This window comes from Cavia porcellus, unplaced genomic scaffold (genome assembly GCF_034190915.1).
Source record: "Cavia porcellus strain 051 isolate PalLab524CR breed Dunkin Hartley unplaced genomic scaffold, mCavPor4.1 scaffold_7, whole genome shotgun sequence".
Taxonomy (NCBI): domain Eukaryota; kingdom Metazoa; phylum Chordata; class Mammalia; order Rodentia; family Caviidae; genus Cavia; species Cavia porcellus.
Window position 1 is genome coordinate 95,859,423 of NW_026947490.1, and position 21,675 is coordinate 95,881,097.

The following is a 21,675-nucleotide window of genomic DNA, read 5'->3' on the forward strand; positions in this document are numbered from 1 at the left end:
GCCTGAGGGGTCAGCTCAGTCAGACAATCTATGGCTTTCTCCAAAATGCCGAGAGAGGGCATCACCCTGGCATTCCCGGGAGTTTCCACACTCAAGGAGAAATGGCAAAGCTCTGTCCACTTTGGCTTTGCCCTTCCCCAGTGCCAAGGCCCTGAGGTCACAACAAGGCCTGACCAGGAAAATAGCAGCACAGTCAGCTCTCCAGTTTATACAGCACCGTCACTGGAGGGCCACTCGGTGTGGGTGCAGAGCAGGAAGTGCCCTCTCAGCATCAGATCTGTGACATGCGCCCTACAGGGCAGCAAACCTTTTGGCCTCAGAAGGGTGCCTATGACCCAGAACCTGGCTTCTAGACAGAACTCAGGAGAGGAAGAGCCAAGCAGCCCTCGGAGTAGCTGACCACAGGACTCTCTTCTGCTCCCTTGGAGTGCTTCTTCCTCCTGTTTCTGCTCATGTCTCTTAAAAATCACACTGGCTCAGAGACTCACACCCCAGTCAGAACAGTCAAGGTCTGTTCTGACTCACCTCCAGCAAGTCAGATCATATTCTTGCAGGGCAAGCTCTAAAAGTTAAGCTGGCTGCATCAGAACTGGGAGGCAATGAGCAGTGCCCTTCCCACACCCAGCATTAGGGTTGAGGGGAAACGAAGGGCTCTTGCTTGGTTATGCAGGATGCAGCCACCACAGAAGCCCCACTCCCCTAACACTTTCCTAGCCAGCCAAGAGGGTCACCTGCACTGACCTGCCACCAGAATCTTCTCCCTTTCCTTGGGACTGTGGAAGGCGCTGTCCATGACACTGGGCTGGAGGAAACATCATGTCCAGAGACTTTGCTTAAACCTAAGTTTAAGGGTGGTGGACTAACTAACCTGTAAGAAAAAATTTCAAGACAGTTAAATGTTGAGGCTGTGGCATGACTATTGCTTGGGAGCCTTTAGCCAGATTTATGTTGTGAATCAGGAGCAGAGAGCCCAGCAGGATGATTTAAAATGCTGTGAGCCTGGCCAGAAGGGGAGTGCTAGTAAAGCTGTGGACTACGAAGATAGAGCTGAGCAGATCTTGATTACTGAGAAAGAGCAAGAGAATATATTTGATGGCCTGAGGGCATCACAAGAAGCAGCAAGTACCACCCTTCACACTCTCAAAACTGCAAAAGTGAAAGCCATTGATTTGAGGAGAAAGCTGCAGAGCACCATGTTCCAGAGGGGCAGTAACATTGAAAATTTGTTCCTCAGTATTGGATTCAGAGTACCCAGTGCTCTAGGCACTCAACGCCCTACAGCCCAGAGAGAGGAAAACCTGGCTACTGTTCCATTTGGCAGCAGACTGGCATCCACATGGTGCTGGTTTTAGGTGCATTCAGAATACAAGAGTTGTGGGGTTAAGAAAGCTTCCACCCCAATTTTGGAAGTTCTAGGAGGTCAAGCAGTGTGCCCCTTAGAGGGCAGTGTGTAAAGCTGTGAGAGTGGAGACCCCAGAAGTCTGGAGAAGCCAGGAAAGTGGATTGTCTGAGGAAACACGCAAGGACAGAAGCAAAGCAAAAAGGCCTGGGGATTTAGCTCAGTGGCACAACTCCTGCCTGGCAAGTGTGAGGTCCTGAGTTCAATTCCTGGTACAACAAAACAAGACAAAACAAAACAAGCAAGCAGACCCAGGAGAAGCCATGGTAGCCACAGCCACCAGAAGGGGATCCCCTCAAGCCCTTTGGAGCTCACAGCTTGTCACAGACTGCCTTAGATGTGACACATAGAGCTACAGGACTTAATGTTTTCCCTGCTGGATTTTGGACTTGCTTTGGTTCTAATCCTTTGTATTCCCCTGTTTGTAACTTTTGGAATGGAAATGTTTATCTTGTGCCATTGAATTTTGGTAGTATTTACCTTTTCATTTATACAGGGGGCTTGTAGATAAGAGTTTGCCTTACATTCAAAGGAGACTTGGAACTTGGACTTTTCAGCAGTGCTGAAACTGTTATGATTTTGGCAATTCTTAGAAATGAACTAAATGCCTTTTGCATAAAGGGATGTGCATACGTCCTAGGTGAAAGGATAAGAATAAGCATATTTAAAAAAAGAATAAGCATATTTTTGTATCTGGAAACCAATTTAAAGAAATGTGTCTGGTTGTCAAGTTGAGAAGGGGTGGACTGTAATGGTCGATTCATTGTGTCAACTTGAGAGTTTTAAAAATTTAACTAAATGAGGTCTCCATGTAAACACACCTATACAAGGCATACACCCTCTCTTCTGAGGGTGGGCAGCCTGCATACACGATAAGGGAGGAAAAGAGCCCCGTTCCCACCCCTCTTTGTTCTCTGCCTTAGCCATGAACTGTTGCCCCTCTGCCATGCCACTCTGCTTCAGAGCCAGCTGCACAAACCTGTGAGCCAAATAAACCTTTCCTTCCTTGATTTTGGTATCAAATATTTTGTGTCAGCAATGATAAAAAGTAACCAATATGCAGAACAAGATTTACTGACAGAGACAGAGTCAAGAGCAAGGATTCAGATGTGCACTCTTCTTGTCCAATCTGGAAGCAACTTCTGGAAGACCCTGGAGCCCAGCGCGAGGAGCCCTGGCCACAACCTGTCCACGTGCCTGTGGTCCTCTTCAGAGGTTCTTCACAGCCCTCCTCGTGACCCCTCCCCATCCCCACAGCCCTTACCTGACACCAGCTCGCCATTGTGGCCCTGCTTGACCAAGTGAAGACTCGCTTCTGCCGGTGGGCACAGTCAGTGCATGCTTGCACACTCTGCTGTAAGACCACGGCTGGCTGCTCGGGCCCCAGGTGCTCGGGGAGCTGCCGCACCTTCTCCCCCTCCAGGTAGGGTCCTGTGTTGGCGTGCTTTTGATGTACAGACAGACTGTGGGGACAGAGACCACAATGTCCATGCATTGGGCCTTCCTCAGGCCAGCTGGCTGCTCTGCTGCTCGAGATATGTCTCCCTCGTACCCCCTTGGCCTGGGCCTTGGGAGAACTGCAAAGGACAGATCTTCCTGACCTGTGAAACATAAGAGGCCAAAAGAGCCGAACAACCCACCTCCTAGGGCTTGCTCTCAAGGGGACCTCTTGGCAGGGAGCTGTGGGTGGCGGGCTCCTTGGGCATGTGCAAATCCGAACTGACAGCAATGGCGGTGGCCTGTGTGGACTATGAGTGTCTGTGCTGGGCACACGCACTGCAATGCCCTCCCATCTTCCTGCAAAGGAGCTGCCCTGCTGACCCTAAAGGGGGCCACTTCTTTGTTAAGTTGCTTTTTTCTTTTTTTTTATTGCTTTACAGAGATAATCAAAATGATCTCTTTTGTAAGCTTCTCTTGTACATTAAAATTATTTTGTTGGCAAGATTTTTTTTTCCTGTCTTACTCTTTTTAACTAAGTTTGGTATACATAATGACCACATTCATCAGAAGGAATTTATACCTGTGCATAATACGACTTAATTCTTATTTCCCCATTCTGTCCCCTCTTTACAAAAGCTTCATTTCCATTTTTTCCTTCTGTTCTCTTTTTCTCCCTCTCCCCTTGTGCTTGCCCCCTTCCCATTTGAACATTTTTTTCCTGCTTCCTAAAACCTATCATTCATTTTGGTCCTTACTTATGCTATGGATAAAAACTGACATGATCTGATGAGGTTCCACAGAGAGCGCTATTTATAATCTCAGAGAAAACAAATACTCAGCCCATTCAGATGAGCGTAATCCATGGTCTCCAGACTTTCAAGGTAATCCATCCCTCAGGTTAAAAAAACTGAGCACATACCTGATGTATTTCTAGACTATTTATTTTCTTAACTGTATTCATGTGCTGTGTATATTTTTATGGGGAATTATTACATTTCTTTAAATCTACTAAAAATGTTACATCTACAAAACCAGTTTTCCATATACAATAAATGGAAGTAAATTTCAGGGGCATATTTATGAATTTTGCAACTTAAAAGAAAAGGAATCTCTCATAGATCCTTTCTAGAAGAAAGCTGTTCTACAAAGAAAATTGCTCCATGAGTTGGTTACCATCAGTATAACCAGCTTAGTTGTTTGGGCTAAATTCAACTCAATTCTGTTCTGTGACAGTGATGTAAGCTCCCTCTCCCATCTAGTTTCCCAGCTGGTCAGCCTGTTTGCAGATTGACTTGGCATAATTCATCCCACTCGCTACTGCTAGCTTAGTTCCTTTAAGCTTTAGAAATAGTAATCATGTTATTATCATTTTGCTTAAAAAACCCCAGAGATTCCTCCCCGCCCACGACATCAAGCCTGATTCCATAGCTGAAGTGTTCCCTGGCCTGTCTCCTGAGACAAACGGCTCCAAATGAGATAGAAAAGTTATTTTTCTCCTTTTCAGTGACACAGTGAGGCACTGTGTCCCAAGTACTGCTTACATTCTAAAACGTATCCAAGAAATAGAAATCTTGTAAAGATGAGATTAAAAAATGAATTTTAAGAACAGGTGTCTTTCTTCTTCCTGTTCTTCATCTTCTTCCTCTTATACCCCAGTGGAGGCTGCAGACTTCAGATTCTCACAGACCCAAACTGAGACCATGGGAGCCGGAGGCCACAAGGTGCCAGGGGGAGCTGGGAGAGCCCACACTGGGTCCCCTGGCGGGACAGGCTACCAGGGCTTTCTGGAGGACCTGAAGGGAAGCCCAGTCTGGATGGATTAGGGAAATACGCTAAGATCCTCTAGCCAGCACTGGGGACTCAGAGAGGAGTGGTGGGCAGGGTCACAGGAGCTGTACAACGTAGGGCCTTGTAAACCATGTGGACAGGTTTGTTTTTTACCTTAGTGCAGTGGGAGGTGACATGGATTAGATCTAAACTATTCCCCCCAAAGACTCATGTTCAGAAGTGGGGCTTTGGAAGGGCATTGGATTATAGGGCACTAAGGTCATCAGTGGGTTAGTGCATTGACCAATTCATAACTGACTGTGCCGTGTGGAGGGCAGTGGCCACGGGAGGTGTGAGTTAGGTTGTATTTTTGCTCTTGACTTCTCCTTTCTCTCTCTGCTTCTTGGTCACCATGGACATGATCAGCTCGCCTTCCCCAACCTTTCCACCTTTTGCTTTCTGCCATGGAGCTGGTCAGTCATGTACTAAACCCACGGAAACTGTGAGCCAAAATAAACCTCTTCTCCCCTAAGTGTCCAGCATTGGTTATTTTGTCCTAGTGATGTAAAGGTAATCAGTAACAAGAGGGACTTAAGTTAGATGGGAGCAGGAAATGGGGTTGTGTTGAGGAGTACTCGTGTGTGTGTGTGTGTGTGTGTGTGTGTGTGTATGTGTGTGTGTGTGTGTGTGTGTGTGAGTGAGAGAGAGAGAGAGAGAGAGAGAGAGAGAGAGAGGGAGGAGGAGGAGGAGGAAACTGTTGATTGATCCTTTGTAAGAGAAAGAGATTGGAGCTCTCCCTACACTGAACAGGCTGGAGGGTACAGGGTAGGACTAGGAAAGATTAGCATCCTTCTAGTACAGGAAGTGCAAAGATAGGAGTGGAAACTCTCAAGGCGAGCATGTTCACGTTGGTGCACTCTGAAATTGGTGGCTCTGAAAAGGAACATCTGACCATTCCTTCTTTTCCAACCCCAAAGCACCAGCTAAACCCAAAATGAACTGAAACCCAAGTTTCAAAGAACCCACCTGCAAGACAAGTAAGCTCATGTTTTCTGAAACAATGATCGTCCTGCCTGCTGTCTAGTTACCACGCAATGCCCTTCCTGTTAGCTCTTTCGGTGACAACTCTTGAGCTCACAAAGTAATCAAGAGGGCAGGTCAGCTTGCTACCAGACAGTCGGAGCCATGGGTTCATTCTGCTGACCTACCTGTGAGTGCCTGGGGGGCCGCCAACTTAGGTCCAGTGGCCGTGTCCTGAGGGGTGGAACTGAGGTCAGGCTTTGGGGTGCTTCCTGGGGGTGAGAGGGCACAGGAGGCATGAGAACCCGAGACTTGAGCTGCAAGGGTCCATTTGGGCAATGAAAATCTAGAAAGGCCCTCTGTGCCCTCCCAGCGTCTTTGTGGACTTTAGTTAACCACTGCTACTCTCCCACACTTCCAAACCTTTTTTTTGTGTGGCTTTGGAAGATGAGCATGAGATTCAGGTCCATGTCCAAGGTTTGTATTTGGTTTGCACCTAGAGGTCAGCTCTGCACCACACCCAGGAAGTAACTATGCCAGGCACTGGGTGTAAGAACACACCCAGAGGTGTTGCTACTTAACGCTCAGGAGCCTCTGACTTCAGGCTACAGGATGGGCAGCAGCCACAGCACCCCGTGGGTGTCCCTGTGCTGCCTAGAATCCCACGGAAGAGCTTTCCCTCCGACCACGTGAAGACTGAGCCTGAAGCTCTCCTGACTCCGCTGCACTCTCTGCAACACAGACCACCGGGTCCTGCTGGAAAAGGGTGGAAGCCGCTCCCCCAGGGGCTGATGTCCTGCAAGGTGTGGATTCCCCACAGCAGGCTATCAAAACCAGCCTGCATGCGGACAGTGCTGCATTTGCTGGTTGTGAACAGTGGCCACCTTGATGTCCTCTCCCTGAAACCCCAAATGAGGACCTGAAATTTGCTCCTACGGAAATGGACAGGGATGGCAAATTGGTTGTACCAATATCCACGACGTCAAGAAACCACTGTCTGCACTAAGCTTTGCACAGAAACGAGCCTGTAATCTTAGCTCTCCGCCCCACAATAATAAATCAGTCGTGTCCTCTGTTCACCACTGATCTATGTCTGAACTCCATTTCAAACAAACTAAGTCAGGCTTGGAAATGGAAGTCAAGAGTCAGAAACTTTAAATGACACCCAGATTCTAATACATAGTTAATGTTGAGGTCGATTGTCAACACTGGAGTTTTCAGCTCTTACAAGCAGCCTTTCAGATGCCAGGGGCCCTATATTCTAGAACCTAGGGGTTCACCCTAGATTCTACATTCTGATGACCTTCTAGGTCATACTGACCGTACTGACCTCTGGACCATACTTCGAGTTAATATATCGGCAGTCTCCCTCCATATCCTAATTTTCCTCTTACATTTTTAGGATAGACTATAACACTCACTAGTCATGAGGAAATAGTAATTCAGCTTCTAGCTATCCAGCCATTTCATATCCGTTTATTTATTCATTCAATGAAACATATATATTTTTTGGTCTTTTTTGAGACGGGGTCTCACTGTGCAGTTCAGGCTGGCCTTGAGTTCACTTTGTAGCCCAGGCTGGTCTCGAACTCATAACGATCCTCCCACCTCAGCCTCCTGAGTGCTGGGATTATAGGCGTGAGCCACCACGCCTGGCTCCAACGAAACATATTTTGAACCCATTCCACACTGGACACTCCTCTAGCTGCTGGGGATATAGCAGGAAACAAAACATTGGAAAAAGAGATCTTTATCTTGGTTCTCATAGAACTGATGCTCTACTAAGGGGAGGTAGTCCACAAACCATGCAAGTACGTATAGGATATAGGATGCTAGAAATTGGGGGTTGGAATATTTAGGGTTGAACTTTGCGTGGTCAGGGCAGTTTGGGGTGACACTGCACAAGGATCTGAAGAGGTAAATCATGCAAGTGTCTCGGTGAAGAATATTCAACAACAACAACAAAGCGCTCAGTTCCAGAAGTGAGAAGATGCCAGCCAGTTTGCACAGCTGTAAGGAGGCCCCGTGAGATTGGAAAGGCGTCTACCAAGACCAGGCGGGCTCTGCAGAACTCTGTCGCCTTTGCTGTAAGCTCTTTTGAACAGGGACACGATAGGATTTAAACTAACACTTGAACAATCTTCCTGTCTATTGTGTTGAGAGAAGGTTAAAAGGGGTAAAAGTGGAGGGGAGCTGATCTGGAGCAGAAAAAGATACGTGGAGAGAGAGACAGAGAGACGGGCTGTGAGAGTGTGGACCGGGAAGGACACCTGTGGACCAAGGCTTGTTGAAGACAGGCGAGATGAAGTTAGAAAAAGATGGAAATTAAGGGCGAGTTTTGAACTAAGATGCCTCCTAGACAGCAATTGGGAATATTAAGTAGGTGCTTGTCTATAGCAGAGTATGGACATGGGGGAGTCCAAATCAAGCTATAATTTGGGAATCAGAAATATATAGAGTTGATATCTGAGACCGTGACAAGGGACAATATTGTCAGAGAAGTGGTGTATGTGGAGAAGGGGGCCCAGATATTGATCCTTGCAAGACTCCAACAAAAGAGTTTGGGGAAATGAGGAACCAGCCAAAGAAATCAGGGAAGAGCACCCAGTGGGGCAGAAATAAAGCCTGAAGAGCATGGGCTGTGGGAGTCAAATGGAAGGGTGCGTCCAGCGGCTCACCACGACAAATGTGCTGCAAACCAAGCAACTGAGAGGAGCCGTGAGATTGAGTGACTTATGACAGGAGTGTGGGGGGCAACGGGTCACATTAAAATAAGAACTTCTCTTCCTTGTTACTCTCACGGAACCGACATTCTCATAGGCACAGAGAGACCTGAACAAGATGTGGAAGGTGGTGAGGACCGACCATGAAACAGAGGGAAGGGCGTGCAATGTGCAGCTGATGAACTGTACTTGGAATCCTCCTGCCTTGACCTCTCACGTTCTGGGCCCGCGGGCGTGTGCCACCATGACAACCAGATCTTGTTATATTGTCACGGTGAGATTGCACAGAGGGGCAAAGTCTCAGTCCTGCCAACTGAAACCGCCACCAGGGGGCTGGGAATATGGAGTCAGCTCGTCTTTCTTTTCCACATATAAGATGGGCTTGAAGAATGGCATGCTCTGCCTGTCTCTCAGAGGGACCTACACTGGGCGGAGACTACTGGGAAGAACTGGGAGGAGGTTTGCTTGCAATCTGAGCATGTAGCCGGGGGACACTAACGGCAAACAGATTAGTTGACATGAAATTCAAGTACTTGTCTAGAAATGCTGGGGTTTGGGAGTAGAGGTACTAAACAGCGGCTGACAGATTGGCAGCCAGCGAACGGTAATCAGAGCATGGCGGATGGAGTTAGGGAGGGGTAGGGAGAGGTAGAGGCTGCCCGATCAGCAGCAGAGGACAAACCAACAGAGCAAACTTCCAAAATGAGGCTGGGCAGCAGTGGGACATACAATGAACTGGGGCCTGCGTCCAAAAGCCAGCTCAGCCACTGGCTAACGCGCTGGGGCAATGTCCTGCAGCCCCCTGAACCCACCTTTCCCTCACCTGGCAAGGGTGATCACGCTACCCCAGTGTGTCGTCAGAGTGAAATACGATGTCTAACATGGTGAAAAGTGAAAATCCAAGAAATGTTCATCGGCTATTAGCACTACTACTGTTACTATTAGAAATCCCAGAAATAGAAGTAAGTCTCCAGTTGCTTGTAGCCCTGTCAGAAGGGGGACATTGGGACCCAAATACATTTTCTATGCTTGTGCCTTGGGGTCACGTCTTCACAATCTACAAACCCAGCGTCCGCCTCACACCCGGCAGGTTATCCTCTCTGACAAGCAATGCTCCCCAAACAGGAAATGGCCCCTCAGTGCTGCTAACGCAGGAGCTAGCGTTTCCAAGCTGCAACACTTAAATTATGTTTAGAAGGTCATTTATTCAGTCAAAGCTTATGGGGCACCTCCTGTGAATCAGGAGCTGTCCTAAAGGCCGAGGATGCTGCCGTGCATGAGGAGGATGAAGGGCTTGTTTCCCAAGAGCTGCTACCGTAGGAGGAGCAGACAAATAACAAACACACGATTAAAAGTCAGAGTGTGAGTAGTGTGCTAAGCAGTGAGATATGACGGTATGATGAAAGGGGACCAGGTGTTCAGGACAGGCCAGTGATAGGGAGGCATTTAAGCCAGGATCTGACTGGCAAGAGGCGGATTTTAAAGGCCAGAGAAAGAGCTGAGGCAAACAGCATGGCTCATGTAAACCTGTGAAAGCTCAGCTTCTGCGGGGATCAGGAATCCTGGGTTACTTGGAGGAACTGTGGGCAGGAGGCAGACGGTTTAGGTTGAAATTAACTGGGGCGCCAAGGTCAGATCATCAGGGCCCTCTGGTCAGTGTTCCGGCCTCCTAAAAAGGCACATGCTCAAATTCTAACCCCTAGCACCTGTGAACGTTGATTTTATTTGCAAATAGGATCTTGGCAGGTCTAATCAAGTTAGCACATGGCACACTGGAGAAGAAGGAGCCTGAATCCCGTGACTGGTTTTCCTACAAGAGATGGACGTTTGTCACTGAGCCACAGGACGAGCGCATTATGACGAGGGAGACTGCAATGCTGTCGATTGCGAAGGAACACGGACGATTGTCAGCAAACAGCAGAATCCAGGAAGAGGCGAGGAATGCTCTTCCCTCTGGAGCCTTCAGCGAGCCACGGCCCTGCTGACAGCTGATGTCAGACTCCCATCCCATCCACAACCGCTTTAAGGAAACTTGTGCCGCCCTAGTAAACACAGGCAGGACAAAGCGTTGGGATTATCCTGAGAGCTGTGGAAACAGCAGAGGGCTTTGCAGAGACACGCAATCCAGATTTCGTCTGACAAATGTAGGCACGGTAGAGATAAGGGACAGGAGGTGGGGGCAGGCAAAATGGAAAAGAACACCGACAAAGGGGTTTCGCCTTGGCCAGGATGGGTAGGAAGTACGACTTGCATTCGGGGTGAACTCTGGAGGAGGAATTCAAGGAATATTTGAAAGAAAGTACAAAATCCAGAGTCATTCTGAGGTCCATTCACAAACTCTTTGGTTTCAGTTTTCTAACTTAGCCGTGAAACATCTGCTTTTGTTTACTTATGGCAACCACAGTTAGCCTTGGGGAAGGAATCAGACTCCGTTTCTACTTTTCAAAACTTCTTCGCTCTGATCGTCAAACAGTGACCCTTCAGAAGAACAACGCATCCCACTGAACGCACTGGAAGAAGGCCGACAGGGCGCCCACTGCGATCCCTGTCGGGAAGGGAAGTGCTCGCAGAGGACTGGCAGGGTTTCAGGCGTCACCTCCACCCTGCCCCCTGCACTGCAGGCCCTGGAACTCAGGGACGTGACCAGCACCGGACACAGCTCTGCCGCCAGCATTCGCGGGACTGAACAGCTCGTCTATGCCGCAGGCTTCATCCTCCAGAGCAGCCAGATGGGGCGTATTTCTTTCTTTCTTTTTTTTTTGGTACCGGGAATCAAACTTACAACTATGTGTTTGCAAGGCAGGCACTTATGCCGCTGAGCTAAATCCCCAGCCCTGGGGGTGTATTTCTGTTAACATAGAAAACTAGGTCATTGGAATCAATTGAAAGCAACCATAAACAATGGATAAATTCTAAGATAAATGAAAGTTCAGAGGAGCTGATGATATAAGAATAATCATGCAAAAGGCAAGTGAAATCCAGGCCTCGGGAATTGCTACGGAGCACAGGCTCCCCAAAGGCCTAGGACATCAGGACAAAGGTGGGGGGCTGTAATGTACCCTGCCCTATCCCACTTGCACCCCCTTTCTCTAAGGAGAGTGGAGGAGGAATGCTGAGTCCCTGAGATCTACCACAAGACAGGTGTCACCAATTTGCAGCCTAAATTCACAGAAATTGGGTGATCAGGAAAACTTCAGGCCATGAATGTAGTCCAAAAATTACCTAACCTGGGCTGGGGATTTAGCTCAGTGGCATAAGTGCCTGCCTGGCAAGCGCAATGTCCTGAGTTTGAGCCCTGGTACCAAAAAAACAAAAAAATTACCTAACCTGGCAGTGCTCAAGATATGTGAAAAAGCAAACAAAATCATCTCTGGAGAAAGATCTCAAGAAAGTCCCAAAAATAATTTTTCAAGGCAAATGTATAGGATGGCCTGAAAAATGCAGTCACACAAGAAAACAAAGATACAATGCATCAAAATAAAACCTCACAAATATTTCAATGACCATATTTAGAATATAAAACCAACCATGCTACTATGCATAAAGACATTAAAGGACATGCTAGAAAGAACACGGGGTAAGAAAGCTATAAAAAATAGAAAACTTTTTTTAAAAAAAAGCTCCAAATTTAACTTTTCTAAATATAATAACCGAAACTAAAAACTAAATGGACAGATTTAATAGCATAGGAAATACAGCTAAAGAAAACTTGGAGAAATAGCCCAAATGAAGACCAGAAGAAACTGCCCAGATTGCAGCACAGAGATAAATAGATGGAACCGATGGACGATGAACATCAGAGTTTGGGAAGGATTTTTGGAGTGGAGCAGAGAAGAAATATTTGAAGAAATAATGACTGCAAAATTTTGAGAGCTGATGAACTATTTCAGTCCACAGAATCAGGGTGTCCAACAATCCTCAAAGGGATGAATAAAAGGAAATTACATGGAGACACAACTGAGTAAAATGTACATCACAAAGGCCAAGATCTTAAAACTGAGCCTGTCTCCCAAAGAACAAGCGGATAGCAGCTGAATTCTCTACACCAATGGACCCGGGAGACAAACGGAATAATAACTTTAATGTCTTTGAAAAAATAATTGATAATTTAGGATTGTACAGTCAGAAATTTTTTAAAAACTAAAAGTGAAATAAAGATATTTTCAACCAAACTAAGAAAGCTCACCCCTACAGGGCCTGTATTAAACGAACTTCTAAAAGATGCACTACATTTTAGGTAAAAGGTAGGTAACAGTAGGTTATCAGAAAGTCTGATATGCAAAAAAATTAATCTTTGAAGAGGCAATCAGGTGACTAAACTAAAATAGCTGTATAAAATAATAATTAATGTCTTACGGAGCTAAAAAGGCAAAAAAGGAATTTCAATATGTGACAACGGTAATACATAAATGGTGTATGGGGTGACAAACACTACCATGAGATCCTAGTACCGTACTGGAAGACGAAAAGGTGTGGTAAACTTTAAAAGACTCTAGTAAGTAAGTCTGCTACAGTTCCTAGAAGAAAGCCCATTAATACAACAGGACACAGTGCCTTAACTTCCAATTAATAGAAAAAAACTTAACTAAAACCAAATGAAGCCAGGACAGGCAAGTATTAGGAACTTAGGATGGGCGAGATGAACAGAATCTAAAAAGTAAGATATAGATCTAACCCAATGTATTGGTAATTTCTTTAAACACAGATGGAATAAATCTTTAGTTAACACAGAATACGAGGGAATCCAGAGACACTGTGGGGCCTTTGGGAGGTGGTCATGTTTAGAGGGCTCATTAGGGTGGGACCTCCACTGTGGGATCAGTGTCCTCAAAAGCAGAGGAAGGGGACCAGAGCTTGTTCTCGCTCTGTCGTGTGAGGCACAGTGAGCGGACAGCCATGAGCGAGGGAGCCTTCATCAGCCCTGAACCCCACGGATCTTTGGTCCTGGACTTTAAACTGTGAGAAAATAAATTTCTGCATTTAAGCCGCCAAGGGTATGATATTTGGTAGTCAGCTGAGCTGACTAATGCGACTATCCACCCCGATTTAAGGAAGGATAGCTTTGACCATGATTCTGCCTGTCACTTTCTTTGGGGACACATCGAACCCTTAGACTCAAACTTTTTCTTCACACCAAACTCCTTCAGAGATCTTTGGAATTGCTGCAGGGGAGTAGAGTTAGGGTAAATTAAATAATTTATCGCATTTAACCTCAGACTTTAGTTTAAAAAAAAACTGGCCTGGTAGAATAAAAATTGGTCCCAATCACAAGAACTTTGTGGCTGGTGACCTAATTCCGTTCCTAGGAGTCAGCCTACCATTGGGCCACCCATCCCTCTGGTGCCTGTACATGGGAGAGATTAAACACTTAACACCCAAGGGCTGGGAGGGCCAGTATCATTTGGTCTGCAAGCCTGTTTTGGTCCAGTCTGGGGTCCTAATTAAGTAATCTTTGCACTACAACTTCCCTAGGAAAATAAAATTATCCAAACACAATGCACTGTGGGCACCACAGTGAAGTCAGGAGGTGCTTGGAGTGGGCAGGGGGCAGGAATGCACTTTTCAGATATGCAGGTGCGGTAGGGAAAGGTGAGAACCTGGAGATTCCTCCCTCCTGCGCTGAGCTGAGCTTGCCTTGTTCTGCCCGATCAGGGAAGAATGGTTTAATTTCCTCCCAAGCTCAGCAGGAAACGAGGACACGGCACTCCATGGGTAGCGGGCACAGGGAGGGATAACCATGACCCGATGAAGCAGAATTCAGAGAGAAACAGTTGCATCTACAGAACCACCTAACGAAAAGCTGCACACCATGCCCTATAACTCCAACCATCTTTAGTAAGGACTCAGAGTGACCAGCCCTGTTGGTGGCAGAGGGGTCATCAGACAGGCAGCTACAGGCATCTTGTGCCCAGCAGAACTCTGAGCAGTGGGGTCCTGGAGGTGGCTCCTATTAGTCAGTAAGAGGTGACTGCTGAATTTTTAGGCATTTCGCAAGTTGATCATTAAGCCCAGCCATTATTAAAAACCGCAGTATATAAATTTACAGCTAAATCACAATGTACTCTCAGAACCCATCACCTTCTAGTTACTTCATTGTGAACCTTTTTTGCCAAGAGGTCTTGCTGAGGACCTTTTCTCCAGCCCATGATCAGGCATCCGACAGCTGACGGCACAAAGCTGGCCATGTAATGAGTGTGTTCACCTTGGAGCCTAGCAAATGCTACAAATTAGGACTGGATTTATTAGTGTGTTTATTTGCAGACTTAAAGTGATGAAGAAAATGTTTTAAATGCTGATTAAATGTAAAAAAATGTGTCATATCTATGGCTATTACATTATGAATAGCACAATAACCTAAAAATTTCTTTAGGTTTCAAAAGCTATTGTCTAATTCACAGTCTTGGCTAAGAAGATGGAAATTTCACCGGCTGGAATCAGCTGTACCTACAGAGAGGAAGTAAGGGTTTGCCCTTGGAGCAGACCCTCCCTGTCTCTTTAAAAAGACCTTGGTCTAAATGCAGGAAATTTTCCCGTTGATCTTGTATAATCTTTGACTAGGGACCCAAACCGAGCAGCTGATTCAAACTAAGAGCTGAATGTTGTATTTGAAAAGGAAGAGGCTATTTTGATGGCAGAAAGGGTCTTTTCACACAAAACATAAATATATGATTTTAGGAAGCTTTTGCTTCCTTTCTCACAGGTAACAAGGGCCATAAAATTAGGCATTGCTCTCAGAGTGGTCAGCACATCCCAGCAATGTGACTGCAGGCCGAGACTGACAGTGCAAAGGCCCTGGGGAGGCCCCACAGGACTCCCCATGCAGCTCTCTGTCCCTGCAGTTCACTGAGGTTGTCCTCAGAGACTCAGAGAAGCAGTGAAATGTCACCACTGTGAACTCTGCTAGGGTCTGAGAGAACTCTCAGAGGTGCAGGGGCATGGAGGGAAGCAGTGACAAATGTCACATACCTCGTATAGTCTCAGGACAACAAGGTATCCTCAGAATTTCCTGGACAAGAGACCATCAAAGGCTCAAAATCACATTATTTCATTATAACATTATTAATAGCAGTATATTATTACAATAATGTTATTATTGATATAGAAAACTACCCTATTTGTATGATTTTTATAATGTCAATGTTATTATTTGATGGTTCTCTATTTTAACGTATTACCATCATATGATAGCAATGACTACTGTTATCCTGCCAGAGTCCAGCGTGGGGTGCGAATTTCTCTCCCCAAATACCTTCGCCTTCAAATGTAAGGGTAGCACGGCCTGAACTGACCAGGCCTGTAAGAAATGCATTCGTAATGAAGGTGGAAAAGACTCTTATTTCACTTGGTCAGGATTTTTTAACAACTGCTGGCTCCCCAGCTGTGCCCCAGATAGACAAAATTGCCGAATTAGTGGCCATTTGGTAAATGGAGTGGGACTGTACAATGTCCTTGCTGGCTTCTCCACAATTAAAGTCCTTTCACTAACGGCGAAATGGGTGTCAAGGTCTAGAAAACTGTCCAACTCAAACCAGGGAGGTTTACTAGGTTACTGACTTTATTTTGCCAACTTAGAATTAAAAAAAAAATAATCACCAAATCCTATCAGTATACAGCATTGATTAAAAGAATGTTTTATCACCTAAAACAACAGGACGCAGGTATATTTGAGAAAAAAGGGTCACGATTCAAGTGGTCTTTATGTTTTTTGTGTCACCATCGTTGGACTGAAGCACCAAGCCCACCACGTGGAATTTTTCTAGGACGCTAAGCTCATGATCTGAGAGGCTGTCCAGAAGTTCGCTGGTCCTCAAATAATTTCCATGTATTTTCCTAAATGTATAAGAACAGAGGCCCCCTTCCAAAAGAGCTATGGCCTGTTGTTCCAAGAAAAGACATTCTTCGAGGAACTGGGAGCAGAGCTGCTTGCTCTCTGCAGGACTCTGCCATCAGCCGGCCAGCCCAGAAGCTCCGTCCTGCTCTGAGGACTTCCTGTGTGCCAAGAGCACTGGAAACTGCCCTTTTTTCAGAGACACGAAAAATTCAAAGTGAGATTTATTCTAGGAGCCAATTTGCATTGTTTCTGGGCCCAGAAACGCTGGGTCTGTTGGTAATTTTCATTTTTGGGTCACAGCCCCCAGGGGAGCAGAAGGAGAGCCAAAACAGAAGAGTGAGGGTCTGAGTGCTTCTGCAGACCTGGACTCACCCGGCTCTGTAAACAGAAGAGCTGCCCAGCTCCAGCCCTTCAGGTGCAATTCCCAGGTGCCAGTCATGGCACAGGTGTAGTAACAGCTGCCTTCCAGAGCCTTCCGAGACACAATTCTGAAACGGCCTGCCAGGAACCAAGGAAATCCCTTTTGTTAGAAAAACAACAAGTGACAGAAGAATTTATCTCATGAGCAGCCTGAGTAAACGTTTTTTTTTTTTTTAAAAACTAAAACCAATGATCACTCCTACCCGCCCCCCACACGCCCCAAAAAGCTTTGAATGACCCATCTTTTCTCTACCATTTCTACTTTCTTAGCATTTGAAAGAAACGGGAGAACCAAAGGGGTGAAGACCAACTTCATGAAACAATTACCATTCGTGTTCCTAATATGTGTGAGCGTTCTTCACCAATTTGCATTTCGGTTTCCGTATTCAAGTCTTCAGACGGAAACAACCAGTGATTTCAAGCAAGCCGAATGGAAGGAAACCTCTGAAACCTGCTGTCCAGTGCCCGGATGAGCTTGGTTTTCTTCCCTCCCTGATAGTCGCTTGGAAACTCCCAGAAGAAGCTGCCTGCTCCTCGGATTTGGGTCAGTTTGGGTTCACTGCAGTTACATAAAAGGCTGGATTCTCCATCTTGGCCTCTTTAGGTGACTGCTAATTCCTAAAAAGGCCATGAAATTTTAATTTCGCCTGATCTGCTTCCTTGTAGCCAAACTGGGGGTGAGCACCTCTTCAATGTGGGAAACAGAATTAGCACCCTGAGAACTCCTGAGTCAGAGTGGAGGCTCTGCTTAGAGGCTGATGCTATGCCCTCTGATGCTACATTCTTGGATTTAATGATTAATTTCAGTGTCTCGGGAGCATCAGTTGCTTCTTCTGAAGCCAATGACAGAGGAGCTCTGGAAAGTGGCTTCGAGACCCACCCGAGTAAGAACAGGAGGAAGCCTGGTGTTGGGACACTAACCTGGAGCCTTGGGGAGCCAGGCTCAGTCACGCGTGCTGAGCTCTGACCCCTCAGTCTGCTCGCCCCGCGGCCTCCCCATGTGGGATCTGTGCTCTCTCCTGTCGTGGAAGCGCACAGGACCAACCCAAAGCCCTGCCACAGTGGGACCTCCTCACACGCCTCACAGGGGGAGACTCACTGGGTCCCCGGGCCGAACTCCTCTTTCATCACAAGTGGCCCTGGATTCTGCCCAAGCCCCTGAGGTCCCAGCCCAGCACCAGTCTGGAGAAAATGGTGAGGGAGTCTGCCTTGAGGCTGAGTTCTGCCCTCTTTTTTGGGATTTTCACTGCTGGAGGAGGCCGAGCAGAAGCAGAGAAAGGACTGTGAGCCTACAACTTGCTAGGCGTGGGGTGGAGGGGCGGCCACCCTGGCTTCCGCCCTGTGACCCCCAGGGCCTGCATCTCGGCGGGTGCCAGTCTCAGTGAGTGGGGTGACCGGGCGCCTGCAGGCAGAGGAGGTGCTAAGAACAAATCTGGACACAAAAACAGTGTTTGCTTACTGTGCAAGACCAGTGCAGATGCGCTTTGGTGACCTGGGAGCTGTGCACCACCTGCTTGAGCGGGAGACTACGAGGGGAGAGCCAGGAACCACCAGGAGCTTTGGCCTTGGCCCCTGGTGTCATTTCAAGGACAGTGACTTTCTGGGGGCCGAGGGAGGAGGAAAAGGTACTGGCCGGGTCAAGAGGGCCATAGTTTCCTGGTGCCAAATGACCAATGTCACCCACAACAGGATGACAAGACAACTCGGTGTCTCAGATTCTCAGTTTAACTTTGCACTATTTTTCGTAACTGTATTTGGTAAACACAGCCACCCTTTGTGTTTACACCTTTCCCCTTGATTGGATTATAACTTACCATGACCTTTTCCCCCCTGGAAAGCAGTTTAACAGTATAAATCAAATGTATTTAAAGTTGATGATGTCCCTAGATTAAAAATGCAGCTAGAGATTTAGAGAGAGAGGTGTTCATTTTAATGTTAGAACTGGAAAAAATAAAATGGGCTCAACCCAAATAACAAGCAACAAGGAAGTTATTAATATACCCAAAGAATAAAAAAAATCAACTGGCTAAAAGCTATTAGCAACACTCTTTGCAAACCATGATGCTGAGTGACAAAAGGATTTCAAATTTTGCATAAGAATGATCTCATTCATGTAAAATTTATGTGGTTAAAAAACGAAGTAAACAGACACATGTTAGAATGTCACCTAGTCAAAGAGAGTGGGTGGGACTTGTCCCCACATCTGAACCTTTGTAGAGGCCCTCACATGCTGTAATATTTTAGCAGAGCATTAACAATATTTCTTGTGCAGAAATGCTCAATGTTGAAGCAGGGGCAACTGGTCAACCCTAACCCAGAGACCAGAGTGTCATCATGAGCTCAGGGACCAGAGTTTTGGGGATGTTCATGACTGTGGTGAGTGAGGCAGAACTTTGCACTTTAATTCAGGGCTGAGGTTAGGTAACTAAAGTCTTTGTAAGGATTACTGAAAGCTTCTGGGGAAAACGGCTTTTTGCTCAGAATGCTGCGTGAGGAGTTGGAAAAGACCGAGGGGGCAGTCCACACAGCCTGGCTTGGGCAGTGAGGCAGGGAGCGATTATTTTGACCCAGGGAGGAAAATATTAAATATTGGAAATTCTTAAAATTTGATGGGAATTTTGGAATATGACAAAAAATTTCACTTATTGAGAGCATTAGCTCTGGATGGTAACAGTATTCTATCAGTAATCTTGACTGTTCTTAGAAATGTATCACAAACAGAATTTTAAAGTATAACTATATTTATTGAATGCATTATCAAATATATCTAATAAAGGAACTGGCTCTTCAGGATGTCAGTTCCTCTTGTGAGTTTAAGAAAAACTGATTTCACTGATTCTAAGATGTGTGTTTTATGAAACAGTACATCTCTGAAATCAGAAGGCACCAAGTACTTCAAAAAATGTTGAAAGTCCACAAAGAGCATTTTTGCTTTTTTAGTAGTCAATAAAATAATTACATGTGATACAATTAAAGGCATCTTAGGGTAAATGAATTATGATCAGTAAATACAAACTTAAAAACATGCAAGCAAAAAATTGTGTTCTTGGACTCAGTGTATTGTGTTGTGTCAATAAATACCACAGATACTCATTTTCAAGAAAGATGTTACCTAGGGTACAAGACCAACATACGTAAACATCAATAGCATTTTAAAATGCCGATAGTGAGCTTTCTGAGATGATCTCATTTACAAAAGTCACCAGATATCTGTATCTATATCTGAGTGAATAAAATCAAGTCTAAGGGATGAAAAGCCTTTATACATGTAGAATAAAGAAAACATTTAATAGCTTAAGAAACTGCTAAGTAATCTGATAAGAAATGGACAAATCATCCTAAGAGATAATTCTTAAAAGAAGTAAAATAGCCAGGGAATACATTTAAAATTGCTCAATATATCTTTGCTCAAAATATCTTTGCACAAGAATGCAGATCGAAACTGTGATGGGATTCCTCCCCGCTCCAATCAGAACGGTGATTTAGAAGGAAGGAAGGAGAAAGGCAGAAAGAAAGAAAGAAAGAAAGAAAGAAAGAAAGAAAATGAAAAGAAAGCAAAAGAAAAAGAGACAGAGGAAGACAGATAAGGGCTATTGTTGGGAATGTAAATTAGTGTGACCATTATGGAAAGCAGGATGGATCTTCCTCAAAAAACTAAAAGCTGAAGTGCAGGAGGCAGCCACCCCACTTCTAGGAGAACATCTCAGGATTAAGTCAGAATACAGAAGCGGTACCTGCACCCTGACGTTTATTGCAGCATTTTGACAACAGGCACGCCGTGGATTCGGCCCGGGTGCCTGTGGGTGGATGAACGCACAGAAGAAACACGGTATATACACACTAGGGAATACTATGCAGCCAAGAAAAGAAGGGTTTCTGTCATCCGCAGGAAATGGGTAGAACTGGGTAGCATCAAGCTAAGCGAAACCGGCCGATACGGAAAGCCAGGTACCGCATGTTTTCTCTCAAGTGCAAAAGCAAACAAAAAGCTGACCCGGAAGTGGGAGGGTTAGAGGGGCTGGAAAAGCACCGGAGGAGGGAGGGAGAGAGAGGGAGGGAGGAGAGGAGAGGAGACGGGAAAGCAGACCTCCTGCACAGCGCGTGCCGTGTGGAAGGTCACGGGGTCCTACCGATCTGAGCCACTAAGAAGAGCTAGTCATGTCAGGAGAATTTAAAATGAGATTCCTGCCCCCAAACACTGCAGATCCAACAGAATTCATCCAGTAAGGGTTCTGTGGCGTGAAACCTGGTCTGACTCCCTTCCTGACCTATTCTTACGAGTTTCTCTGTCTTCATCATTATTTTACTTACATACTGCGTGAACCGGAACTCTTTCTAGTGTAAAATACGTTTCTTCACCTTTCGCTTTGTGTGGAGGGAACAGGCCAGCGCCACATCCACGAATACGATGATCAAAAGTAAGAGGCGGAATTTACTGTCATCAAAGGCCCTGAAGCTCTTCCTCTCCGGGCACCAGGCCTCTCTCAGGGAGAACTGGCTGAGTTCCCTGCAGGGCAGCGTGATGCTTTGCTGAGATGCTCCTTCGTAAAACTCTGCTTCTTAATAGATTTTTTTTATCTTAAAGAGAGAAAAATAAAAATAAAAATAAAACAGTTTCAAACAAGTTCGTAGGAGAGTTACAATCATCAGTACATTGGTATTGTTGTCTTCCTGGTGGCTATTCAGAATACAAGATCTGTATCTTGTCCAAACAATATTAGCACAAACCTTTCTTTTAAATAAACTAAAAGAAACTAACTGCATAACTGTTTTATCTTGTATATAAATATGTATTTTTCCCTTCCTTCTTTTCCCGTTTCCCATCACAGTTTGTCTTTTTTTCCAACAGTTTCTCCCCAATTTACGTTATCTTCTGTGCATTTTGGATTGTATTTACTCATTTAGTCAATGTGATGTTTACAAATGGCTCTGATTTATTTCACTTATGAACAGGGTCTCAACTTGCACCCAGTTCCCTAAAAAGCCTCCACTTTATCATTCTTTATGGCTGAGTAGTACTCCATGATATAAAAAATCTACATTTTTAAAAATCCATCCTCAATTGATGGGCATTT

General features: G+C 45.7%; 1 pseudogene; it reads right to left on the minus strand.

Moving 5' to 3' along the window:
* Positions 1–271: 271 nt before the first annotated feature.
* LOC134477106 (sex comb on midleg-like protein 4) lies at positions 272–17,961 on the minus strand (annotated as a pseudogene).
* Positions 17,962–21,675: the final 3,714 nt, after the last annotated feature.